Consider the following 7,463-nt stretch of genomic DNA (forward strand, 5'->3'; position numbering starts at 1 on the left):
AAAAGTTTTCTTGTATCCTAGAACCAGAGCGCATAATAGATATTGAAAGAATCCACGTATCACCTCCTGAAAGTGACCCCAAAATGAAAACTCCTGGGAATACAATAGCCAAATTCTAGAACTCTTAGGTCAAGGAAAAAAAATTGCAAGCATCCAAAAATTAACAATTTAAATATTGGGGAGCCACAGTAATAATTACATAGGATTTAGTAGTTTCAATATTAAAGGACTGTAGGGCATGAAATATGATGTTTCAGAAGACAAAGGAGCTAGGATTACAACCAAGAATCATCTATCCAGTAAAATTGAGCATAATCCTTCAGGGAGAAAAGTGGGATCATTCAATGAAATAGAAGGCTTTCAAGCTTTCCTGATGAAAAGACCACAGCTGAATAAAAATTTTGATTTTTAATTTCAAGATTCAAAAAGCATAAAGAGGAAAAAAGGAAAAAGAAAACATATAGGATTTATTAAGGCTAAATTGTTTACATCCCTACATGGGAAGATGGTACTTATAATCTTAAGAATCGTATCACCAGTAGAGCAGTTAGAAGGAATATACATAGACAGAAAATGCAGGTATAAGATGACTTTGAGGAGGTGATATAAAAAAAGGCACAAGAAAGAAGATTACATTAGGAGCAGAAGGAAGGGAGAGGTAGAATGGAGTAAATTATTTTACATGAAGAGACCAAAAAGATCTATTACAGTGGAGGGGGAGATAGGAAGGTGGGAAATGGGTATCACTTGAAGCTTACTTCATTGGAATTGGCTCAAAGAAAGAATGACATTCACACTCAGTTACAGAAATCTATCTTACCCTACAGGGAAATAGGAGGAGTGGGGGTTAAGAAAGGAGTTGGGACTGACAGAAGGGAGGGTACATTAGGGAAAGCAAAACACTGTGAGGAAGGAAAAGGTGAAAGAGAGAGAGGACGATAAACAAAAAGAAAAATAGAATGGAAGGAAATACACAGTAATCATAACTGTAAATGTGAATGGGAAGAGGAAATACACTTGAAGGAGAGAAAGACACCTGCAAAGTCAAGGTAAGGGGCTGAAACAAGAATCTATTGTGCTTCAGCTGAATTGGGAAAAAAAAGGGGTAGAAATAATGAACTCAGACAAAGCAAAAGCAAAAATAGATCTAATTAAAATAGATAAAGAAGGAAAATACATCTTGCTAAAAGATACCATAGACAATGAAGTAATATCAGTACTAAATACACAGGTACCAAGTGGTATACCAAATTCTTAAAGAAGTTAAATGAGTTGCAGGAGGATATAGCAAAACTACTTTAGTGGGGGACCTCAATCTTCCCCTCTCAGAAGTAGATAAATCTAGCAAAAAAGTAAAGAAGAAGTTAAGGAACTGAACAGAATTTTTTAAAAGTCAGATATGACAGACCTTTGGAGAAAATAGATTGGGGATAAAAAAGAACATACCTTTTTCTCAGTGGTACATGGCACCTACACAAAAATTGATCATATAATAGGGCATAAAAGCCTCAAAATCAAATGTAGAAAAGCAGAAATACTAAATGCATTCTTTTCAGATCATAATGCAATAAAATACATCCAATAAAGTAAAGTGGAAAGTTAAATGAAAAATTAATTGGAAAATAAATAATCCAATACTAAAGAATAAATGGGTCAACAAACAAATAGTGGAAACAATCAATAATTTCACTAAAGAGAATGACAAGAATAAACAGCATACTGAAATTTTGGGGATCTGGTCAAAGTAGTACTTAATGGAAATTTTATTTCTCTAAATGCTTACATCAATAAAATAGGAAAAGAACAGATCACTGAATTGGGCATACAACTAAAAAAAAAACTAGAAAAAGAACAAATTAAAAATCAATTAAACACCAAATTAGAAATCCAGAAAACTGAAAGTGAGATTAATAGATTTGAAAGTAAGTAAACGTTTGAGCAAATAAATAAAAATTAACTGTTTTATGAAAAAAATAAGATAGATAAACCATTGATTAATTTGGTTAACAAAAAGAAAGAAAACCAAATTATCAGTATCAAAAATGAAAAGAGTGAATTCACCACCAATGAAGAAGAAATTAAAGCAATTATTAGGAAATATTTTGCCCAATTATATGCCAATAAATGTGACAATCTAAGGGAAGTTGATGAATATTTATGAAAATATAAATTTTTTAAAATACAAATTTGTTTATTTTTAGTTTTCAACATTCACTTCCACAAGTTTTTGAGTTCCAAATTTTCACCCCATCTCCCCCTCCCCCACCCCAAGATGTCATGCATTCTGAATATCCCTTCCCCTAGTCTGTCCTCTCTTCTATCTCTCTCCCCTTCTCTTATTCCCTTCCCCTTCTATTTTCCTGTAGGGCAGGATAGACTTCTGTACCCCATTTCCTGTTATATTCTTATTTCCCAGTAGCATGTGAAAACATTTTTTAAAAAAACATATGTTTCTAAAACTTTAGATTTCAAATTTTCTGTCTTCCTCCCTCCCCACACACCCTCATTGAAAAGGCAAGCAACTCAATATAGGTTGTACATGTGCAGTTATGCAAAACACGTACATAGCAGACATGTGAAAAACTAACTCCATTTCCCTTAATCCTATCCTGCCCTCCCATTTATTCTATTCTTTCTTTTGACCCTGTCCCTCCTCAGAAGTATTTACTTCTCATTACCCCTTTCCCAATCTGCCCTCCTCTCTATCATTCCCCTGCTCTCTTGTCCCCTTCTCCCCCTATTTTCCTGTAGGGTAAGACAGATTTCCATACCCAATTGAATGTGTATGTTATTCCTCCTTAAGCCAAATCCTATGAGAATAAGATTCACTCATTCCCTCTCACCTTCCCCTGTTTCCCCTCCACTGTAAGAGACTTTTCTTTTCTGTTTTTTTTTGTGAGATAATTTACCCCATTCTACCTCTCCCTTTCTTCTTCTCTGAGTATCATCCTCTCTCATCCCTTAATTTTATTCTCCAGATATGACCCCTTAATCTTCAACTCACCCTGTGCCCTCTATCTATCTATCTATATATACATACATATAATTTTTTTCCTTCAACTACCCTAATACTGACAAAGTCTCATGAGTTAAATATCATCTTTCCATGCAGGAATGTAAACAGTTCAATCTTAATAAGTCTCTTATGATTTCTCTTTCCTGTTTACCTCTTCATGTTCCACTTGAGTCCTGTATTTGAAAGTCAAATTTTCTATTCAGCTCTGGTCTTTTCATCAGAATGCTTGAAAGTCCTCTATTTCACTGAATGACCATTTTTTCCCCTGAAGGATTATACTCAGCTTTGCTGGGTGGGTGATTCTTGGTTGTAATCCTATCTCCTTTGCCCTCCGGAATATTATATTCCATGCTGTGCGGTCCTTTAATGTAGAAGCTGCTAAATCTTGTGTTATCCTGATTGTCTTTCCACAGTACTTGAATTGTTTCCTTCTGGTAGCTTGTAATATTTTCTCCTTGACCTGGGAACTCTGGAATTTGGCTATAATATTCCTAGGAGTTTTCCTTTGGGGATCTCTTTCAGGAGGAGATCTGTGGATTCTTTCAATTTCTATTTTGCCCTCTGGTTCTAATATATCAGGGCAGTTTTCCTTGATAATTTCTTGAAAGATGATGTCTAGGCTCTTTTTTTGATCATGGCTTTCAGATAGTCCAATAATTTTTAAATTCTCTCTCCTGGATCTATTTTCCAGGTCAGTTGTTTTTCCAATGAGATATTTCACATTGTTTTCTAATTTTTCATTCTTTTGGATTTGTTTTACAGTGTCTTGATTTCTCATAAAGTCACTGTCTTCCAATTGCTCTATTCTAATTTTTAAGGAAGTATTTTCTTCAGTAATCTTTTGGACTTCCTTTTCCATTTGGCCAATTTTTCTTTTTAGGGCATTTTCTCCTCATTGGCTTTTTGGACCTCTTTTGCCATTTGGGTTAGGCTTTTTAAGGTGTTATTTTCTTCAGTATTTTTTTGGGTCTCCTTTAGCAAGCTGTTGACTTGTTTTTCATGATTTTCTTGCATCACTCTCATTTCTCTTCCCAGTTTTTCCTCTACTTCCCTTACTTGCTTCTCAAAATCCCTTTTGAGCTCTTCCAAGGCCTGGGACTGATTCATATTTTTCTTGGAGGCTTTGGATGTAGGAGCTTTGACTTTGTTGTCTTCTTCTGGTTGTATATTTTGATCTTCTTTTCACCAAAGTAAGATAATATAGTCTGACTCTTTTTGCCTGCTTGCTCATGATCCCAGCCAATTACTTGAGTTTTAAACTCTTTGTTAAGGTAAGAGTCTGCTTCCAATGTGGAGAATGTACTGTCCCAAGCTTCAGGGGTTTTGTAGCTGTTTTCAGAGATACTTGTAGGGACCTGTAAATTTTCAGTTCTTCCAAGGTGGTATGATAAGGGGAGGTGTTTACTCCTTTCCTGGCCTGTGACCACAAGTACTCCTTTCTGTCCTGTAACTGTGAGGAGGGGTTCCTCTCCAGCCACTACAAGCTCCACCAAGCCAGCGCTCCTCCTCACCCCAGCACTGCCCAGAACTGTGACCCAGATCCAAACACGGGCAAAGCAAGAGATTCCTGCCTCAGCACTGGCAAAGAGATCCCTGCAATCCCTCTCTGATCAGCCACTGGATTCCCCCTCAGTCTGTGGGCCTGGAAGCTCGGGAAGCAGCTGCCCCCCCAGCCACGCTCTTGGGGAATGGAGCTGAACCCGCCTTCCTTCTCAGCACCGACAGAAACAGACTTTTCCCACTGACCTTCTAAGTTGTCTTTGGCATTGGTGGATTGAGGAGTCTGGAAACCTCCACAGCTGCCCGAGATTCAGTCCTCTGAGGTCTGCTCCAGGTTTGTGGCGGTCCTGCATGCCCATCGCTGGCTCACTCCCAGCCCAGGGCGATACACCTTTCAAATCAATCATCCAGGTTATCTTGGGCTGGAAATTTGTTTCACTCTGTCTTTTTGTGGGTTCTGCTGCTTCGGAATTTGTTTAGAGCCATTTTTTATGAGTATTTGCAGGGGTTTGGAGGAGAGCTCAAGCAAGTCATTGCTTTCACTCTGCCATCTTGGCTCCGCCTATGAAAAATAAACTGCCCAGGTTAACACAAGAGGAAATAAAATATTAAAGTAAGCCCATCTTAGAAAAACAAGATGAACAAGCCATAAATGAACTCCATAGGAAAAAATCCCCAGGGCCAAACTAGAATTTTACCAAAAATTTAAAGAACAATTATTTCCAAAACTATATAGGCTATTTAGAAAAACAGATGAAGGAGTCCTACCATATCCTCTTACGACACAAATATCTTGCTGATATCTAAACCAGGAGGAGCCAAAATGGAGAAATTATAGACCAATTTTCCTAATGAATATCAATGCAAAAATTTTAAATAAAATATTAGGAAAGAGATGACAGGAATGTATCACAAGGATCATACACTAATGACCAGATGAGATTTATACAGGAATGCTGGGCTGTTTCAACATTAGAAAAAACTTTGAGCATCATTGATCATATTGATAACAAAACTAACAATAAATATATGATTATATCAATAAATGCAGAAGAGCATTTGATAAAATATAGCCTTAATTCCTGTTAAAAATATTAGATAGCATAGGAATATATGGGGCTTTCCTTAAAATGATTAGTACGAAAGCCATCAAGAAGCATTATCTGTGATGGGGATAGGGTAGAAGCCTTCCAAATAAGACCAGGGATGAAGCAAGGACACTCATTATCACCACCATTATTCAATATTGTGCTAGAAATGCCAACCATAGCAATAAGAGAAGAAAAGGAAATTCAAGAAATTAGAATAGGCAATGAGGAAACAAAACTATCAGTCTTTACAGATGATATAATGGTATATTTAGAGAATCCTAGTGAATCAATAAAAAAAACTACTTGAAATAATTAATGTCTTTAGCAAAATTGCAGAATATAAAGTAAACCCACATAAATCATAAGCATTTTTATATGTTACCAACAAAGTCCAGCAGCAAGAGATAGAAGGAAAAATTCCATTTAAAATAACTGTTGACAATATAAAAGACTCTGGAATCTATCTGCCAACACAGACCCAGGAACTATATGAACACAATTACAAAACATTTTTTTCCCCACAGAAATAAAGTCAAATCTAAACAGCTGGAAGCATATTAATTACTTATGCATAAATTGAGTCAATAAAATAAGAATGGGAAATCTGTCTACTTAATTTACTTATTCAATGTCATGCCAATCGAACTACTAAAAATTGTTTAATAGAGCTAAAAAAATCATAACAAAATTCATCTAGAAGAATAAATGGTCCCAAATATCAAGGGAATTAATGAAAAAAATACAAAGGAGGGTGGCTTACGCATACTAGATCTCAAACTATTTTTTATTATATTATTATGTTATATTATCGATTATCATATACTACAAAATGGTAATTATCAAAAACGATTTGGTATTGTCTAAGAAATAAAGTGTGGATGAGTGGAACAGATTAAATAAACAAGACACAACTGTAAATGACCATAGTAACCCAGTATTTGACAAATCAAAAGACCCCATCTTCTGGGATAAGAACTATTTGACAAAAACTGCTGGGAAAACTGGAAAACAATATGACAGAAACTAGGTATAGACCAACATCTTACATCATATACCAAGATAAGGTCAAAATGGACATATGATTTAGTCATCAAGGATGATACCATAAGCAAGGGGAGTATGGAATAGTTTACCTGTCAGATCTATGATGAAGGAAAGAATTTATAACCAGACAAGAGATAGAGAGCATACAAAATATAAAATGGATAATTTTTATTATATTAAATTAAAAGGTTTCTGCACAAAAAAAATCAGTGCAACCAAGTTTAGAAGTTTAGAAGAAACACAGAAGGCTTAGAAACAATCTTTACAGTAAATGTATCTCATAAAGGCCTCATTTCTCAAATATACAGAAAATGGAGCCAAATTTATAAGAATACAAGCCATTATCCAATTGATAAATGGTCAAAGGTTATGAACAGGTAGCTTTCAGATGAAGAAATCAAAGCTATCTATAATCATATGAAGAAATGCTCTAAGTTACTATTGATTAAAGAAATGCAAATTAAAAAACTCTGAGGTAGCGCACAGTGATAAATGTGTGAGAGAAATCACATTAATAAACCATTCTGGAGAACAATCTGAAACTATGCCCAAAGACCTATAAAACTGCATGTCATTTGATCCAGCAATACCATTACTAGTGTGTGCCCCAAAGAAATCAAAGAAAAGGAAAAAAGAACCCATATGTACAAAAATATTTATAGAAGCTCGTTTTATGGTATCAATGAATTAGAAATTGATGCATGCTCATCAATTGGAGTATGGATGAACAAATTGTGTTATATAATTATGATGGAATACTATTGTGTTATAAGAAATGACAAGGAGGATGGTTTCAAAATAAACATGGCAAG

Source organism: Phascolarctos cinereus, unplaced genomic scaffold (genome assembly GCF_003287225.1).
Source record: "Phascolarctos cinereus isolate Bilbo 61053 unplaced genomic scaffold, phaCin_HiC Scaffold_4;HRSCAF=312, whole genome shotgun sequence".
Lineage (NCBI taxonomy): Eukaryota > Metazoa > Chordata > Mammalia > Diprotodontia > Phascolarctidae > Phascolarctos > Phascolarctos cinereus.